This window comes from Palaemon carinicauda, chromosome 22, assembly GCF_036898095.1.
Source record: "Palaemon carinicauda isolate YSFRI2023 chromosome 22, ASM3689809v2, whole genome shotgun sequence".
Lineage (NCBI taxonomy): Eukaryota > Metazoa > Arthropoda > Malacostraca > Decapoda > Palaemonidae > Palaemon > Palaemon carinicauda.
Genome location: NC_090746.1, coordinates 48,848,159 through 48,868,113, shown reverse-complemented (window position 1 = coordinate 48,868,113; position 19,955 = coordinate 48,848,159). Strand labels below are relative to the sequence as shown.

Genomic DNA, 19,955 nt, shown 5'->3' with positions numbered 1-19,955 from the left:
AGCTCTTTTCAGGCATATTAAAAGGAGGCACAGACATTCACTTCCTACGGTGGCAATACAAGTAAATTTGTGCATCTAATGGTGCTTTCTCTAATTGCCCAATACAATTAGTAAAGCATTTCAAATGCTGGTTTCCCGCATTCCCTTACGTTCTTAATGTATTTGATGGTGTTTCCCATTATTCTAATATGTGCCTGGCAGGGGAATGCACCAAGCCAATCTGTCTTGAGCTATGATTTTTCTACTAATTGGATTTATATAAAATGACAAATTCATAGATAATTTGTATTTTTCCTAACTATACAAACCTTAGTTATTTAATAGGGGTATTACTTTCGGCGTAGCTGAAATGATGAGCCATTAAAATTTAGCGAGGGTTAACTACCCATACCGCTATTTAGCGGGGGTAGGGGAGGGTAGCTTGCTACTGTCCCCCTCACACACCTGTGATTGAGCTCACTTTGCTTGGAGGTAGGACTTCAAGAGGATAGGGCTGGCGGGTAAGTTTGTTTAAATAGCTAAGGTTTGTATAGTTAGGAAAAATACAAATTATCTACAAATTTGTCATTTGTTCCGTAACTGGAATATAAACCACGCTATTTAATAGGGGTGACTCACCCCTTAGGTAGGGTGGATGTCCCAGCCAATCTGGCTTTTGGCTTTACCCGGGGGCTCCTTATCTGAGTATGTCAGTACTCAAAAATAAGGAGTCCCTGCACCTCGCTAAAACCTTGCTACGCAAGGTCCGCGGCCTACACAAGCTGTGTGTTGAGGTATATATAGAAGTGTGACTGTCCAGGTAAAGATATTCCGAGTTCTTTAGAAGGAAAAACTGTGTAACTAGGACTTTCCCATTACCACCTCGCCAGGGTATGGGGACGCAACAGTATTAGTCTTAACACTAGGTACACAAAGGAGCATGGTTTACCTGCAGTGGTTTGAGGTCAGCTGTGCAGAGAACCTAGGATGCTGCTCTCCCCAAGAGAGGGGAGGATGAAGAAAAGAATAAGAGCCAGTCAAACCTTTGTTCCGTAACTGACATACAAACCACGCTATTTAATAGGGGTATTACTTTCGGCGTAGCTGAAATGACAAGCCATTAGAATTTTAACGAGGGTTTACTACCTCATCGCTAGTTAGCGGGGGTAGGGGAGGGTAGCTTGCTACCCGCCCCCCCCCCCCCCCTCACACACACCTGTGCTTGAGCTCACTTTGCTCTCGGCTCGGATGGTAGACGGACGTGTCCTCTCTCATCCTCGCCTCTCTCTTGGCAGCCATTAATGCTTTTTTGCTTTTTCTTTGACCGGTTTGTGTGAAGTTGGCCTCTGCGATTATGCGCACCTGTCTTGGATTACCCGACCGCCCCTGTGGAACATTCATGTCAGCGGTCGAGACAGACCCTCACACCCTTTGCCCTTACTGTAGAGGCCAACGGTGTGATAGTAATAAGAAGTGTGGTGAGTGTAGGGAGTGGTCTACCTCCCAGTGGGAGAGGTTTTCTCGGCGACGTAAGAAGAAGTCCAGGCGGGATATATCTCCGAAGGTTTCTTTGAAAGGAGAAAATCCCAAGGACTCTTCTTCCGTTGCCCAAACCTCCTCCGAAGCTCCCACTCGATAGGTCTCTTTCGAGAGACCGTCGAGTGGTAGCGTAGACCGTGGTTCCGTTTTCCAAACTCGGGGTTCGAGAGATGGCGTTGCCTCCCTTAGCAAGGCAGCTCCACCTCTCCCCCCGGGGGAGGATGTGTCACTAACTAATTTATTTCAGCTTTGGTCTTCCTTGGGGCTCGAGGGTTCGCCCTCCAAGGAAGCTCTACTTGACATCATCCGATTGGGTGCCACTGTCAAGCAATCGCCGACTTTGGCAGAGGTTGATCCTCTGTCAATTGTCGACGTTGTGGTGTCAGAGGTATCCAATGCGGTATCTCCTAATACCTCTGCCTCTTCACATCCCGCAGTAGCTGAAGGCTTAGTTTCTCCCATTCCTGCTCAACCTACGAGGGAGAAACTAAGTCCAACAGTCTCTCCAACGGCCCCCAGAGGGCACATCCGTCCCAAGGCTCGCCTTCCTATTCGCCAGAGAGGCTTTCCTTCACCTTTTAAAGCAGTGAGGAGGCACCTCTTTGATTCGTCATCGTCGTTGCAGTCTGCCGCAGAGGAGCCTCGTCAGCATTCACCGACTGTTCCTGGACCTCTCAGCAGATCGTTCGCGATCCCCTTCGGTGGAAGGTCGTCCTTTCAAAGGGCACGCCGACCTGGAAGCTGATGCGCTTTACGCGCCCACAAAACCTGACTAACATGCTCGTCAGGCATCGATCCATATTACGGGGCAACAAGGGGGTACGCGCCATCGCGCGCATACGTCCCTTACGCGCCCTGATGGACATGCGCGCCAACGTTCTCCTGTGCGCAAGGCTTTGCTTGAGGTATCGCGCCAGCGCTCACTTGCGCGCCAGCGCTCACCTGCGCGCCATCAACCTCCTGCGTGCCACCAACCCCCTGCACGCCAGCGCTCTCTTACGCGTCAGCGCTCACCAACGCGCCAGCGCTCTCCCACGCGTCAGTGATCTCCCGCGCGCCAGCGCTCTCCCGCGCGCCAGCGCTCTCCCGCGCGCCAGCGCTCTCCCGCGCGCCAGCGCTCTCCCGCGCGCCAGCGCTCTCCCGCGCGCCAGCGCCCACGCGCATCCATCTCTCCTGCGCGCCCACGATCTTCGGATCTGGGAGCTGTAGGGAAGTCAAAGACTTTGCATACACACCAGCGCTCGCCAAAGCGCCGCCTGCTGTCTCCAGCGTACCATCCCTCGCCATCGCGCGCGTGCCCATCCTCTCCTACAGTTATGCGCCGCCATACTGACGCGCGCCCACGCACACAGGGATATCTTTCCTACGCGCGCGCGCCCTACAGCATCTGGGGCGTGCGAACTCTCGTCCGCACGCCTACGTGTCCAACATCCTGATCCTGCACGCGCGAACATTCACCCGCGTGCGCAACCAGCCTCCTGCGCACTCTCCTGTAAGCCCACAGTCTCCCGCGCACGCTCCTACACCCCATCACTCGCCTGCGCGCCCTCGCAATCGCCCTCGCAATCGCCCTCGCAATCGCCCTCGCAATCGCCCGCGCACGCATGCGCATCAGCAGTCCCCCGTGCGCGAGCCATCAGTCTCATGCGCGCGACCCCAGGTATTCCCTATCGCACGAGCGTCAATACCCTCCAATGCACGAGGCTGCAGGACAACCCACGGCAAGGTCGCCATCGCCGCACTCCCCTCCCCGCAAGCGCAGAACAGCGCGCACTGCGGTGGAAGGGAGCATCCAGAAAGGTCCAGGAACCCTTCTTCTTCTTTCCAGGCGAACCCCCCTATGGCAACTCCTCCCAGGGATCTGTCGATCCCTGTCCCTCCAGAGGAAGTGTCTGACAGCGCTGCTGTCAGTCAACAGCCATGGTCCGGGGCACTAATCAGAGTGGTTACACAAGGTTTCAAGCCTGTTCTCTCTGACTTAGGCCACAGATCCCTGGTTGCGTCTACCCCTCTGAAGAGAAAAAGAGGAGTTTCGGACGCGGTGACTTCTCCGAAAGCTAAGCTGTCTCCTCGTAAGCCTTCGAGGCAAGTTCACTCCCCCCCCACCCCGAGACTTTTTCCAAACTCGGGGTTCGAGAGATGGCGTTGCCTCCCTTAGCAAGGCAGCTCCACCTCTCCCCCCGGGGGAGGATGTGTCACTAACTAATTTATTTCAGCTTTGGTCTTCCTTGGGGCTCGAGGGTTCGCCCTCCAAGGAAGCTCTACTTGACATCATCCGATTGGGTGCCACTGTCAAGCAATCGCCGACTTTGGCAGAGGTTGATCCTCTGTCAATTGTCGACGTTGTGGTGTCAGAGGTATCCAATGCGGTATCTCCTAATACCTCTGCCTCTTCACATCCCGCAGTAGCTGAAGGCTTAGTTTCTCCCATTCCTGCTCAACCTACGAGGGAGAAACTAAGTCCAACAGTCTCTCCAACGGCCCCCAGAGGGCACATCCGTCCCAAGGCTCGCCTTCCTATTCGCCAGAGAGGCTTTCCTTCACCTTTTAAAGCAGTGAGGAGGCACCTCTTTGATTCGTCATCGTCGTTGCAGTCTGCCGCAGAGGAGCCTCGTCAGCATTCACCGACTGTTCCTGGACCTCTCAGCAGATCGTTCGCGATCCCCTTCGGTGGAAGGTCGTCCTTTCAAAGGGCACGCCGACCTGGAAGCTGATGCGCTTTACGCGCCCACAAAACCTGACTAACATGCTCGTCAGGCATCGATCCATATTACGGGGCAACAAGGGGGTACGCGCCATCGCGCGCATACGTCCCTTACGCGCCCTGATGGACATGCGCGCCAACGTTCTCCTGTGCGCAAGGCTTTGCTTGAGGTATCGCGCCAGCGCTCACTTGCGCGCCAGCGCTCACCTGCGCGCCATCAACCTCCTGCGTGCCACCAACCCCCTGCACGCCAGCGCTCTCTTACGCGTCAGCGCTCACCAACGCGCCAGCGCTCTCCCACGCGTCAGTGATCTCCCGCGCGCCAGCGCTCTCCCGCGCGCCAGCGCTCTCCCGCGCGCCAGCGCCCACGCGCATCCATCTCTCCTGCGCGCCCACGATCTTCGGATCTGGGAGCTGTAGGGAAGTCAAAGACTTTGCATACACACCAGCGCTCGCCAAAGCGCCGCCTGCTGTCTCCAGCGTACCATCCCTCGCCATCGCGCGCGTGCCCATCCTCTCCTACAGTTATGCGCCGCCATACTGACGCGCGCCCACGCACACAGGGATATCTTTCCTGCGCGCGCGCGCCCTACAGCATCTGGGGCGTGCGAACTCTCGTCCGCACGCCTACGTGTCCAACATCCTGATCCTGCACGCGCGAACATTCACCCGCGTGCGCAACCAGCCTCCTGCGCACTCTCCTGTAAGCCCACAGTCTCCCGCGCACGCTCCTACACCCCATCACTCGCCTGCGCGCCCTCGCAATCGCCCTCGCAATCGCCCTCGCAATCGCCCGCGCACGCATGCGCATCAGCAGTCCCCCGTGCGCGAGCCATCAGTCTCATGCGCGCGACCCCAGGTATTCCCTATCGCACGAGCGTCAATACCCTCCCATGCACGAGGCTGCAGGACAACCCACGGCAAGGTCGCCATCGCCGCACTCCCCTCCCCGCAAGCGCAGAACAGCGCGCACTGCGGTGGAAGGGAGCATCCAGAAAGGTCCAGGAACCCTTCTTCTTCTTTCCAGGCGAACCCCCCTATGGCAACTCCTCCCAGGGATCTGTCGATCCCTGTCCCTCCAGAGGAAGTGTCTGACAGCGCTGCTGTCAGTCAACAGCCATGGTCCGGGGCACTAATCAGAGTGGTTACACAAGGTTTCAAGCCTGTTCTCTCTGACTTAGGCCACAGATCCCTGGTTGCGTCTACCCCTCTGAAGAGAAAAAGAGGAGTTTCGGACGCGGTGACTTCTCCGAAAGCTAAGCTGTCTCCTCGTAAGCCTTCGAGGCAAGTTCACTCCCCCCCCCACCCCGAGACTTTTTCTCCCTCCCTGTCGGACGAGGATTTCCCGTCTTCAGGGGGGTCACGTGAGGTGAGACATTCCCCCATCGCACCAATGAGGGAAACCCCACCTCGCCTTGAAAAGTCTTCCCGGGTAGGGGCGGAGAAGAACTTGCCTCCATCTATGTTAGAGTCCTACATCCTTCCCAGGAAGGAGTCGAAGGACTCAAAGACAGTGCCAAAATCCTCGACGAGACTTAGGACAGAGCCAGCTAGTCACTCAGAGAACGTCCGCGATTCTCCCCAAGAAGAGCCTTTGGGGACAGGAGACTTCGCTGCAAGTCCGACATCCGGAGGAGAACTACAAGAGTCAGAGCATGCATTTTGGCAAGTTCTGACTCTTATGAGGGCTCTCAATGGGTTTGCTGACCCAGAGATCCCTCCTCGAGAGGGCAAAGACACGGTCTTAGACCGCGTATTTGGCACTCAAAAACCTTCTAAGGCCAGTGCTGCTCTACCCTGGTCTCAGGGGGTTAAGAGTACCAGGGACAAGATCTCTGTTCAGCTCTCTGAGTTAGCCTCCTCCAACTGTTCCAGTGCCGGCAACAAGCTTCTCCCACCTCCTCGCGTACAACAGAGCAGGTACTTTGAGATCTTGGAGGAGCCTTGTTTAGCTTTTCCTCTCCACCATTCTTTGGAAGAGCTTACCAGGGGGGAGTCCCTCTTGAGAGACTCTCCAACCGGCAGGTCTCATTCTCGGCAACCGAGATCCTTAACCAGGAGAAGGTTGCGAAGTGTGCTATGCAAGCCACTTCGTGGCTGGATATCTGGTTAGGGACCTTAGGTATCCTGATACGCTCTGAGGATTTCTCCAAAGAACGTACCAGGAAAGCTATGGAGACGTTCCTCCTCTCAGGCACTCGCACGATCGAGTTTCTGGCCCACCAAGTTTTGAACTTGTGGGCGAACACCATCCTGAAACGTCGGGATGCGGTGGCTGAGAGGTTCCATCAGAAGGTCCCTAGCACCGAGATAAATAGGCTCAGGCATTCTTCCTTGGAAGGAATGAACCTGTTTGAGCCTAAAGATGTGGAACAGGCTGCTGAGAAGTGGAGGAAGTCCCACCAAGACTCCCTCCTGCATAGGGCTTTGACATCCAAGCCCTATAAGCCTCCAGCACCTCAGCAGTCCTGTCCTACCAAGACCACGAAACCGACAACAGCAGTGAAGACAGTGGTGTCTAAGCCCTTTCCTGTCAAGGACAAAAAAGGCAAAAAGTCCTCCAGGGGAGGTAAAAATCCTAGAGAGAGCAGCCGAGGCCGCAAATGCTAGGATTGGCAGTCCCCCTGCATGTCCACCAGTGAGGGGATGCCTAAAAAGTTGCGCAGACAGGTGGCAGCAACTCGGGGCCGATTCCTGGACGATTTTTGTAATCAGTCAGGGATATCGCGTCCCGTTCACAACATCTCTACCTCCCCTGACGACGAATCTAGTGTCGTTGAGCTCCCTTGCCATGGGATCAGCAAGGGGGCAAGCCCTTCGGGCAAAAGTCCAGACCCTATTGAAGAAGGGCGCTCTCCAAGAGGTCATCGACGGGTCCCCAGGCTTCTTCAGTCGACTCTTTCTTGTAAAGAAGGCGTCTGGAGGCTGGAGACCAGTCATCGACCTCTAAGCTCTGAACAAGTTTGTCAAACAAACTCCGTTCAGCATGGAGACCGCAGATACGGTCAGACTAGCAGTGAGACCGCAAGACTTCATGTGTACACTGGATCTGAAGGAAGCATACTTCCAGATCCCAGTCCATCCGTCTTCAAGGAAGTACTTAAGATTCAGCCTAGACAACAAGCAGTACCAGTTCAAGGTGCTGTGTTTCGGTCTCTCCACAGCACCACAGGTTTTCACCAGAGTGTTCACCCTAATATCTTCGTGGGCACACAGGATCGGCATCCGTCTCCTCCGTTATCTGGACGACTGGCTGATCCTAGCAGAATCAGTGTCATCCCTTCTTCAACACCGGGACAAACTTCTGGGACTTTGCCAGGATCTGTGGATCATGGTAAATCTCGAGAAGTCCTCTCTGCTTCCCACTCAAAAACTGGTATACCTAGGCATGATTATAGACATCAATCTCCACAAAGCCTTCCCATCAGACGACAGGATAGCAAGGCTGAGGAAGGTCGCAAGACCTTTTCTCAGACGAGAAGAACTTCCAGCCCAATCGTTGTTACGTCTCCTCGGTCACTTGTCATCTTTGGCTCGTCTAGTTCCCAACGGTCGCCTCAGGATGAGATCCCTCCAGTGGCGACTCAAGTCCCGGTGGAATCAATGCTACAATTCCACGGACGTCATGATCCCTATGGGACCTGCGGAACGGACGGACCTCCAGTGGTGGGTGAAAGACGAGAACCTACGAAAAGGAGTGGATCTTCTCGTCCTTCCCCCGGATTTGATGCTGTTTTCGGACGCCTCAAAGAAAGGGTGGGGGGCCCACGTACTGCACCACACGACCTCAGGCCTGTGGTCAGAATCAGAAAAGTGCCTCCATATAAATCTTCTAGAGATGAAGGCTGTCTTTTTGGCCCTTCAACAGTTCCAACAATACCTGGCGGGTCACTCTGTGGTGGTGATGAGCGACAACACCACAGTAGTGGCTTACATCAACAAACAAGGAGGTACCTTTTCAAAGCAGCTATCCCAGCTTGCAGTAGAGATACTGAGATGGACCGAAGTCCACTCGCTTCCACTATCGGCACGTTTCATTCCAGGCAAAAGGCATGTGCTCGCCGACAATATGAGCAGAGCGTCTCAGATAGTGAGTACCGAGTGGTCTTTGGATCATCTAGTAGCCAACAAAGTCCTGACTTTGTGGGGTTCCCCGACAGTGGATCTGTTTGCAACAGCGCTTAACTTCAAGCTTCCGCTGTACTGCTCCCCAGTCCCGGATCCCAAGACGCTCTGGCAAGATGCCTTCCAACAACGGTGGGACAACATCAACGTTTACGCCTTTCCCCAGTTCTGTCTGATGAGGAGGGTGCTCAACAAGACTAGAATATCGGTCAATCTTTCGATGACCCTCATAGCTCCGCTATGGCATAACGCGGAATGGTTTCCGGACCTTCTGCAACTCCTAACGGAACTACCGGGAGAACTCCCTCCACAACACAATCTACTCAGACAACCACATGCCAACATCTTCCACAAAACCATAGCTTCGCTACGACTTCACGCCTGGAGACTATCCAGCATCTTCTCCATGAGAGAGGATTTTTGCAACAAGTTGCGATCACGATGTCTGGACATCTGCGAAAGTCATCCGCAGCTGTCTACCAGGCAAAGTGGAAAGTCTTCTGTGGTTGGTGTCGTGGAAGGGGTCTCTCTCCACTCGATGCCACTAAAGTATTCCAACAATAGTGGAGTTCTTCGTGTATTTGCGGGAAGAAATGCGCCTTTCAGTCTCGGCAGTGAAAGGCTATTGCTCAGCCTTAAGTCTAGCCTTCAGGCTAAAAGGAATGGACATTTCTTCTTCGCTGGAACTTTCCCTACTCATACGAAGTTATGAACTTACCTGCCCTCAGTCGGAAGTGAGACCTCCTCCATGGAACTTGGTTCGAGTTCTCAGGTCTCTTAAGAGACCTCCCTATGAACCATTACGCCAGGCTTCAGACCGCCACCTAACTTGGAATACGGTGTTTTTACTAGCTTTGGCTTCGGCCAAGCGTGTTAGTGAACTTCAAGGTCTCTCGTAAGACATCGCCCATTCAAGGGGATGGGGAGAGGTTAACATTCAGATTCGTCCCTGAGTTTATTGCTAACACTCAGAATCCGGGAGTAGCGGACCCTCGGTTCGACTCCTTCCAGATGACCCAGACCATCTCCTACTATGCACAGTAAGGAGTTTGAGGCTATATCTTAAAAGAACGGCTACAGTCTGTCTTCAGGTGCCAGCATTATTTGTTAGCACAGGGAGGACTAAGAGGAGGGTCACCAAGAACACCATCTCGGCATGGATTCGTAGGGTGATTCATCTGTCCCTGAATCCAGACCCTCCTCCGTCACGTCACCCTAGAGCACATGATGTCAGGATGTCAGGGACGTAGCTACGTCTCTGGCCTTCAAAAAGAATTTTTCAGTGACACAGGTCCTTCAAGCTGGGGTGTGGAAGCGTCAGACAACCTTCACAGCCCGCTACCTGCAAGACGTGACCCACAGGAGGCTCGATACGTTCTCTATCGGCCCTGTGGTGGCTGCACAACAGATGGTTTAAAACCTCAAGCTCCTTATTGGACAAGTTGCAGAAGGTTGAGGGCATTGTTACCCGGTTTTAGTCTGCATGAATGAAAAGGTTTGTCTGGCCCTTATTCTTTTCTTCATCTTCCCCTCTCTTGGGGAAAGCACCATCCTGGGTTCTCTGCATAGCTGACCTCAAACCACTGCAGGTAAACCATGTTTCCTTGTGTTCCTAGGATTAAGCTAATACTGTCACGTCCCCATACCCTGACGAGGTGGTATTGGGAGAGTCCTAGTCTAAAGTTTCCATCTAAAGAACTTCAGGTCAACTTCCTAGGACGAGTCACACTTCGTTATACCTTCACACACAGCTTGCGTAGGCCGCAGTTCTTGAGTAGCAAGGTTCTAGCAAGGTGCTGGGACTCCTTATTTTTGGGTGCTGACACACTCAAATAACGAGCCCCCGGGCAAAGCCAAAAAGCCAGTACTGGCTGGGATGTCCATCCTTCCTAATGGGTGAGTCACTCCTATTAACCCTTTTACCCCCGGGGTATCTGGAAATTTCCAACCCTTAACCCCCAGGGGGTTATTTTTTTCCCAGCACATTTTGCAGTATATTTTTTTTTAATTGCTCTAACAACCTTAATTTTTGTCATAGAGAGGTCAGGTTGGTCTCATTCTCTTGGAAAATGCCTGAATTTTCTCAAAAAATTATCAAAAAATATGAAAAACAAATTTTTATAGCATTTTTTTGCAAGGACGTACCGGTACGTCCATGGGGGTAAAGGGATGGCTTTTGTGAAACGTACCAGTACGTCCTTTGGGGGTAAAAGGGTTAAATAGCGTGGTTTGTATGTCAGTTACGGAACAAAGGACAAATGCGTAGATAATTTGTATTTTTCCTAACTATACAAACCTTAGCTATTTAATCAAACTTGCCCGCCAGCCCTATCCCCCTTGAAGTCCTACCTCCAAGCAAAGTGAGCTCAAGCACAGGTGTGTGTGATGGGGGGAATAAGCTACCCTCCCTTACCCCCGCTAACTAGCGATGGGGTAGTAAACCCTCGTTAAAATTTTAATGGCTCGTCATTTCAGTTACGCCGAAAGTAATACCCCTATTAAATAGCTAAGGTTTGTATAGTTAGGAAAAATACAAATTATCTACAAATTTGTCATTTTCATTCATGCAGACTAAAACCGGGTAACAATGCCCTCAATCTTCTGGTACTTGTCCAATAACAGCTTGAGGTTCTAAACCAGCTGTTGTCCAGCCACCACAGGACCGATACAGAACGTATCGAGTCTCCTGTGGGTCATGTCTTGCAGGTAGTGGGATGTGAATGTGGTCTGACAATGCCACACCCCAGCTTGAAGAACTTGCGTCACTGGGAAGTTTCTCTTGAATGCCAGGGACGTACCTACGCCCCTGACATCATGAGCTCTGGGGCGACGTGAAGGAGGAGGGTCTGGATTTAATGCATGGTCTATGACCTTGCAAATCCATGCTGAGATGGTGTTCTTGGTGACCTTCCTCTTGGTCCTTCCTGTGCTGACGAATAGTGCAGGCACACGGGGACGGGCTGCGGCTGTGCTTTTAAGATACAGCCTCAAACTCCTCACTGGGCATAGTAAGAGATGGTCTGGGTCATCTGTTACAGAACGGAGACTAGAAATCCGGAAGGAGTCGAATCGTGGATCCGCTACTCCCGGGTTCTGAGTCTTAGCAATAAACTCAGGGACGAAGCTGAACGTTACCTCTCCCTATCCCTTAGAATGGGCGATGTCGTATGAGAGACCATGAAGTTCACTGACTCGTTTGGCTGAAGCCAAAGCTAGCAGGAACACTGTCTTCCAAGTTAGGTGGCGATCTGTTGCCTGGCATAATGGTTCATTGGGAGGCCTCTTAAGAAACCTGAGAACTCAAACCACGTTCCATGGGGGAGGTCTCACTTCTGACTGAGGATAGGTATGTTCATAACACCGTATAAGTAAGGAAAGTTCTAGCGATGAAGAAATGTCCATTCCTTTCAGTCTAATGGCAAGGCTTAAGGCTGAGCGATACCCTTTTACTGCCGAGACTGACATGTGCATTTCTTCACGCAAATACACGAAGAACTCCGCTATTTCTGGAATCGTGGCATAGAGAAGAGAGATACCCTTTCCACGACACCAACCACAGAAGACTTTCCACTTTGCCTGGTAGACTGCTGCTGATGACTTACGCAGGTATCGAGACATCCTAGTCGCAATTTGTTGCGAAAATCCTCTCTGAGAGAGGAGATGCTGGATAGTCTCCAGGCATGAAGTCGTAGCGAATCTAAGGGTTTGTGGAATATGTTGGCATGTGGTTGTCTGAGTAGATTGTGTCGTGGAGGGAGTTCTCTTGGGAGCTCCGTTAGGAGCTGCAGACCTTTCTCAGCCTTGTTATCCTGTCATCTGATGGGAAGGCTTTGTGGAGATTCGTGTCTATAATCATGCCTAGGTATACCAGTCTCTGTGTAGGAAGCAGGGATGACTTCTCGAGATTTACCATGTTCCCCAGATCTGGGCAAAGTCTCAGAAGTTTGTTTCGGTGTTGAAGAAGGGTTGACAACGAGTCTGCTAGGATTAGCCAGTCGTCCAGATAACGGAGGAGACGGATACCAATCCTGTGTGCCCAAGATGACACTAGGACAAACACTCTGGTGAAAACTTGAGGTGTTGTGGAAAGACCGAAACTCAGCACCTTGAACTGGTACTTTCTGTTGTCTATGCTGAATCTTAAGTACTTCCTTGAAGACGGATGGACTAGGATCTGGAAGTACGTGTCCTTTAAGTCCAGTGTACACATGAAGTCCTAAGGTCTCCCGTCTCCATGCTGAACGGAGTTTGTTTGACAAATTTATTCAGGGCTGAGAGGTCGATGACTGGTCTCCAGCCTCCAGACGCCTTTCTTACAAGAAAGAGTCGACTGAAGAAGACTGGGGAGCCGTCGACGACCTCTTGGAGAGCGCCCTTCTTCAACAGGGTCTGGATTTCTGCCGGAAGGTCTTGCCCCCTTGCCGATCCCATGGCAAGGGAGCCTATTGACACTGGATTCCTGGTCAGGGGAGGCAGAGATGTTACGAACGGGACGCGATATCCTAGACGAATCACAGAGATTGTCCAGGAATAGGCCCCGAGTTGCTTCCACCTGTCTGAGCAACTTTGTAAGCATCCCCCCACTGGTGGAAACGCAGTGGGAGTGCCTATCCTAGCGTTTGCGGCATCGGCCGCTCCCTCTAGGATTCTTTTTGGGCTTAGGCCATGTCGTGCTGATGGAAGTTCCTTCATTAGTAGCTTCCTAAGTTATATGTGACTACAGTGATATATCCCAGAGAATTTACCGAAGGTACCCAGAATTCTAACTCCTGGAGCGAGTATCCCTTAAATTTCTCCAAGGGATATCGCGTAAGGACGTATCTTGACACATCTCATAGCTATTTACACCCCGAATAGCCTTTCACTTTGAGAGGGAAAGTGGCAAGAAAAATAGGAGAGTCGTTAAAGAGGTAAAACAACTCGACTCTCCTAACGTACTGTAAATAGTTCGGCCAATCGTCACCGTACGGCGCCACCAAACCATTCTTTCGTTTGTAGCTTTGCTGACCAGTATTTTCCCTGTGTTATCTCGCTATTTTCAAAGCTTTTCTTCATTATTATGGATTCCCCAGCTTCATCAGCTTCTGGAAAGTTAAGTAATATCTTTTAATTGTGTAAATGTAAGCTCTTGCCAGTTTTGCTTTTCGATTGATATCGTAATTAACGTAACAAGAGCTGCTGCCGGCCGGATGGCGTCATGACGCGATCGTTTTGTTCATTTAGTTAGCAAGAACGATATTCCCGCCATCTTTGCTTTAATAACTTTAACTATTTAGTATTTTAGCTAGGGATTTTTATATTATATCATTGTTGTCGTGAATTTGGCTATTATTTCAAGCCTCACGAGTGCTAGGCTTCTAACCTAGGCACTTTCACACCTCATGCATGATATAACCTTCCTGGTAAAGTTGTATTGAAGCTCAGGTAATATTTTATACAATTAAGATATTACTGTTTCCTTTCCTCTTCCATAATAGTATACTAGAGTTACGTAGAACGTTTCTCTAAGCTCTCTAGCTTAATAGCTTTAGTGCTTTAGTATAATTTATATGTCCGCATTACTCTTATATTGTCTTTCGGGGGGGAGATAGATATCTCATTTTCCCACTTTAAGTCAATATTTTCTCTATGAGAATTAAGAGTAATTCCCTTTCCCTCTGATTAGCCTAGGCTATCCTCAGTTAATTTACTGTAACCTGTGGTTGGGTAAATTTTCTGGGGCATTTCGTTTCCCTCTCCTTTTCTCTGAGCTGGCAACTGAGTAGCTTGTCAGCATTGAGTTTGGAGTTGGGGACGGGATATCAGAGTAAGTCTGTGTTAGGCATCTGGCTACCTGGAATTATACCGGCAACTGAGTAGCTTGTCGGTATTCCAGTAGGGCTAGTTGCTGTTCAGGAGGCTAGCCTCCCTAGATCTTGTAGGGGTTATTGTTATACAATTTCCTCTTTATGGGTCTAGCAGACAGTCCTGAATTATTATTATTATTATTACTATCCAAGCTACAACCCTAGTTGGAAAAGCAAGATGCTATAAGCCCAGGGGCTCCAACAGGGAAAAATAGCCCAGTGAGGAAAGGAAATAAGGAAATAAATAAATGAAGAGAACAAATTACCAATAAATCATTCTAAAAAAAGTAACAAAGTCAAAACAGACATGTCATATATAACCTATTAACAACATCAAAAACAAATATGTCATAAATAAACTATAAAAAGACTCATGTCTGCCTGGTCAACAAAAAAGCATTTGCTCCAACTTTAAACTTTTGAAGTTCTACTGATTCAACTACCCGATTAGGAAGATCATTCCACAACTTGGAAACAGCTGGAATAAAACATCTAGAGTACTGCGTAGTATTGAGCCTCATGATGGAGAAGGCCTGGCTATTAGAATTAACTGCCTGCCTAGTATTACGAACAGGATAGAATTGTCCAGGGAGATCTGAATGTAAAGGATGGTCAGAGTTATGAAAAATCTTATGCAACATGCATAATGAACTAATTGAACGACGGTGCCAGAGATTAATATCTAGATCAGGAATAAGAAATTTAATAGACCGTAAGTTTCTGTCCAACAAATTAAGATGAGAATCAGCAGCTGAAGACCAGACAGGAGAACAACACTCAAAACAAGGTAGAATGAAAGAATTAAAACACTTCTTCAGAATAGATTGATCACTGAAAATCTTGAAAGACTTTCTCAATAAGCCTATTTTTTGTGCAATTGAAGAAGACACAGACCTTATATGTTTCTCAAAAGTAAATTTGCTGTCGATAATCACACCTAAAATTTTGAAAGAGTTATACAAATTTAAAGAAACTTTATCAATACTGAGATCCGGATGTTGAGGAGCCACCATCCTTGACCTACTTACAATCATACTTCGAGTTTTGTTAGGATTCAACTTCATACCCCATAATTTGCACCATGCACTAATTCTAGCTAAATCTCTATTAAGGGATTCACCAACCCCAGATCTACATTCAGGGGATGGAATTGATGCAAAGAGAGTAGCATCATCTGCATATGCAACAAGCTTGTTTTCTAGGCCAAACCACATGTCATGTGTATATAGTATGAAAAGTAATGGGCCAAGAACACTACCCTGTGGAACACCGGATATCACATTCCTATAATCACTATGGTGCCCATCAACAACAACTCTTTGAGATCTATTACTTAAAAAATCAATAATAATGCTAAGAAATGACCCACCCACTCCCAACTGTTTCAGTTTGAAAACAAGGGCCTCATGATTAACACGGTCAGAGGCAGCACTAAAATCAAGGCCAATCATACGAACGGGAGGATAGGTTTCTTCCTTGTTTTGATCCCTGGTACGAGATTCTGTTCTCATGAGTTCATTTTCGGACGTTCTCTCATTGCCTAACCCAACCTGGGGAACTGACTTCCCCTAGTTGAGGTTAATATGAGGACAGAATCCTTCAGGTTAAGTAATGCCTTAGGGTATTGCTTTACTTATGGACTATTCACCCCTTCCCCGCTATCTCTTTCGTGTTGAGTGATCCAACACCCTTATGACCGTGGTTCTACATAGGCTCCTCTGGACGTCTGTAGACCTGGCTTGAGTTTTTCTGTCTGTGCCTGGTGAGGTCACTGACAAATAACCTCATATCTTTAAGTGTTCCTTAGAGTCCTCCCTTGGACTGCCTTCCATATCCCTTAAGATAGGATATGGTTGAGTGGAAGCCCGAATTGATTTCCCTCTTCCACTGGCACACTCTTTCAGGATGTGGACGACATAGATGATCCTTTGCCGTCTTCTAAACTTCTCTTTCCCTTTTACTGTCTATCATAGGCTATAGTCGGCAGTTAATTCTGCCGACAATTTGGGTTGGTTAGGCTAACAGTTCGCTGTAATCCCTTACCTTGGACATCGTTGATCGATGGCCGTTGGTGAGTTTGGTAGGCCTGTCTGCCGGCAACTGAGTAGCTTGTCGGCAGCTGGCCTATGCCTTCCATCCATAATGTTATATTTAATAGCCAGCAGTTGTCGGCAGGCCCGGCAGATGCTGGCCTACTGGCATATGCTGACTAGCCCAACATGCCGACAGTGTCGGCAAGCTCAACACTATATTCATCTTTTATTAGCCGGCAGTTTCCGGCAGGCTCGGCAGACGCCTGCCTGCCGGCATATGCCGACTGGCCCTACATGCCGACGGTGTCGGCGGGGCCGGCAGTGTCGGCTTGGCGGCAGTGTCGGCGGGGCCGGCAGTGTCGGCGGGGCCGGCAGTGTCGGCAGGATCTGCAGTGTCGGCGGGGCCGGCGGGGGGCCGGCGGTGTCGGCGGTGTCGGCGGGGTCGGCGGGGCCGGTGGTGTCGGCGGGGCCGACAATGCCGGCGGTATACTGCCGTCGGCAACTGCTGTATCCAGAAAACTATAGTAAATTTTTCCAACCTGCAAGTGGTTCTTGAGCAGCCATTTGTGAGACCATCATATAGAGAGCTGATTCTCTCTTATTTTAATGGTTATGTCCATTAAACTTATCCACTATATTGAACATTATAAGAGGATGTGTCAAGAAGACACTATATATCTTGGATATTCCCTCTGTTATTCAATTCTTTGTGAATTTCATGGTTCAATATGGGAGGGGGTCATAGCAAATGGCTGGACGGGAAACACATGTAGGTGTCTTTCCTACTCTATAGCTTACCCTATCCAAGCTAAATATAATAAATTTTATTATGTTGAAATCTGAAGATTTCACAGAAAACTCATTTGCTTTTCTTTTCTTTACAGGAGGAGCATCCCGAGTGCGGGAAAAACTTTTGTAGGGTCCGCAGCAAGGACTTCTAAGGACATGGCGTGTGTAGGTCTCACGCCCGCTGTTCTGTCACCAAAGGGGCCCTCAAGTACTGGGACCCAGAGGTATGTACTGTGTGTGACAAGTTGGTTAAGGAGGCTTTTGATGATCAAAAGTCTGCGGAGTCTAGGGATGCAGCTAGGATTACGCTGCGTAAATGGGTAAGAGGTTTTCAGAAGAATACCTCGGGCCCATACCTTCCTAATGTTAGGATGAGGGACTGTCTCTTCCCCGGAGCTCGTGACGATTCCATCATTCCCCAGACTAAGCCTTCAATCCCCTTGGTGCAGATCCAGGTTCAGAAGCCTGGAGATCCTGACGTTGCGGATACTTTGGAAAGTATCCACCTGGACGACAATATGTCTGTCGTTTCCGAGGAGACCGAGAAGAATCTCCTCGTGGAAGAGTCAGAACAGGAGGCAGTTGTCCCTCCTACTAACGAGGTTGAGAACGCTGAAGCGGTGTCCGTCTCTTCAGCAGCTGCGGCTGAACCAGCACCCTTAACCTCTTCACAACCGTCTCATTTGGAGGCCATTACGTCCACTCTGCAATCTCTGATGTCGATGGTATATGACTTGCAGAAGCGGTCTACCGAGAAAGAGACTACTTTCCGGTCAGAAATTGAACAGCTAGTTTCCTCGCGTTTAGCCCCGAAGAAACTAAATGTGAAGGACCTTCCTGTGTTCTCCGACGTTAACCCGTGGAGGTATGCGGAGCACATGCCTATGTCAGCAGGCAAGATTTTCCTCTCGGAGAAACTGGGTACCGTACCAGTAGAGGAAGTCGAGTTCTGGCCCAGCAGAGCGTCCTACCCGGATTGTTATGTCCGGCTCAGAACTGAACCAGCATCAAAAGAAGAGACGGAGCCCAAGGAAGTAATTGTCCTTGAGCTCGCTAAAGCACAAGCTATGTTTTCAGCAAAACTAAAAGAGAGGGCATTCACTAGCTCAAAGGTGCCGGATTTAAGCAAAAAACATCCGTCGTTCATTGCTGACCCTCAACGTGCTTTTCCCTTTATGGATAAAGGGTTTAAAGCAGCTCTGAAGGCCGTAAGGGCAGGAAAACCCTGCCCCACGCTGGAAGAGAGCAAGCCTTTCTCCCTTGCTTTCCCTTCAGATGACAAAGACTGGAAGGACGTTCATGTTACCTTCTCTGTCGGGAAGCTGGAGGCCGATATCGCTGGACGTCAGTTCAACGAGGACCTCCCAAAGCTGTCAGTTTCTCCTGAAGAGAGAACATGAGACGAAGATACGCTTGGCAGCGTCCATGTCTCTACAAACAGGGCTAGAAACGATGGCTAGCATTCCTGATACCCCAGATATGTATATGGTCTTTGCCAAGGCTTACTTGGCTACAGTAACGAAGGACCTATACAACTTTATCAGAGCCAGGACGGCTTGTAGGGAGTTCGTGTTTGCTTCCGCTTCCGTAAAACACAAAACTAAGAAGCTGATAGCTTCTATCATCTGGGGAAAAGACCTCTTTCCTAGTGATGTGGTTAAGGAGGTCGTAAACAAGGCTGCTTCGGAGAATAGGAATCTCCTCTCTAAATGGGGCTTGTCCTCCAAGAGAAAGTCTTCCGCTGATGGGGGTCCCCAGCCGAAGAATAAGTCAAAGCGGCCTCGCTTGTCCTCTCGGCCAAGACAGCAACAGCTTCCCGTGGCCACGGTGTCCCAGACGGTGGCACAACCCACCACCACCTTTCAACTGGTGCCCCAAACACTGGCAACTCAGTCACCAGTCTTCACCCCAGCTTACGAAAGGCAGTCGGCTTCTTCTAAGCCAAAGTCTAGAGGCTCCTTTCGGGGCTCCTCTAGGCGCCCCTTCAGAGGAGGAGGCAACAAAGGTGGTCGTGGCCAAGGTGGAAAGTCCTCCACCCAGCACTCAAAGTGAGATGCTGCCGGTAGGAGGGAGACTTCTACACTTTCAGGATCGGTGGACCTTAGATCCTTGGGCCCACAGCCTGATCAAGATAGGACTGGGGTGGGGTTGGAACTCAACTCCACCAAGCTTTCCTCAATTCTTCCAACCTTCAACCCCAGTTCTGGAAGAATACGTTCAAGAACTACTGGATAAGAGAGTCATAAGGAAAGCAAAGTCCATCAAATTCCAAGGAAGGCTATTCTGTGTTCCGAAGAAGGATTCGGAAAAGCTCAGAGTCATTCTGGACTTATCACCACTCAACAAGTTCATTGTGAACTACAAGTTCAGAATGCTGATGCTTCAGCACACAAGGACTCTTCTGCCCAAAAGGGCATTTACAGTTTCCATATACAATGACGGACGCGTACTGGCATGTGCCAATCAACCGTCAGATTTCCCCCTACCTAGGGTTCAAGCTCCAGAAAAGAAAATACGTTTTCAGAGCCATGCCCTTCGGTCTGAATATTGCACCGAGAATATTCACAAAGCTTGCGAATGCAGTTGTTCGAAAACTACGCCTCAAAGGGGTTCAGGTGATGGCCTACCTGGACGACTGGCTGGTGTGGGCAGCATCCAAAGAAGAATGCATGCAAGCCTCCAGAAAAGTGATCCAATTCCTAGAATACCTGGGATTCAAGATAAACCTGAAGAAGTCTCGGCTGTCTCCAGCTCAAAAGTTCCAGTGGTTGGGAATTCACTGGGACTTACAGTCACATTGCCTCTCCTTGCCAAAAGCAAAGAGAAAGAGGAGATAGCAGGGGCCGTCAAAAGTCTGCTTCAATCACGAAGGATTTCAAGAAGACAACAGGAGAGAGTGTTGGGGTCTCTCCAGTTTGCCTCTTTGACGGACCCACTTTT

General features: G+C 50.0%; 1 protein-coding gene across 1 annotated transcript in view; it reads right to left on the bottom strand.

Annotated features, from left to right (window-relative positions):
* LOC137616433 (uncharacterized) overlaps positions 1-19,955 on the bottom strand; it is a 174,386-nt gene that overhangs the window by 103,651 nt on the left and 50,780 nt on the right. The gene's annotated exons all lie outside the window — the stretch shown is intronic.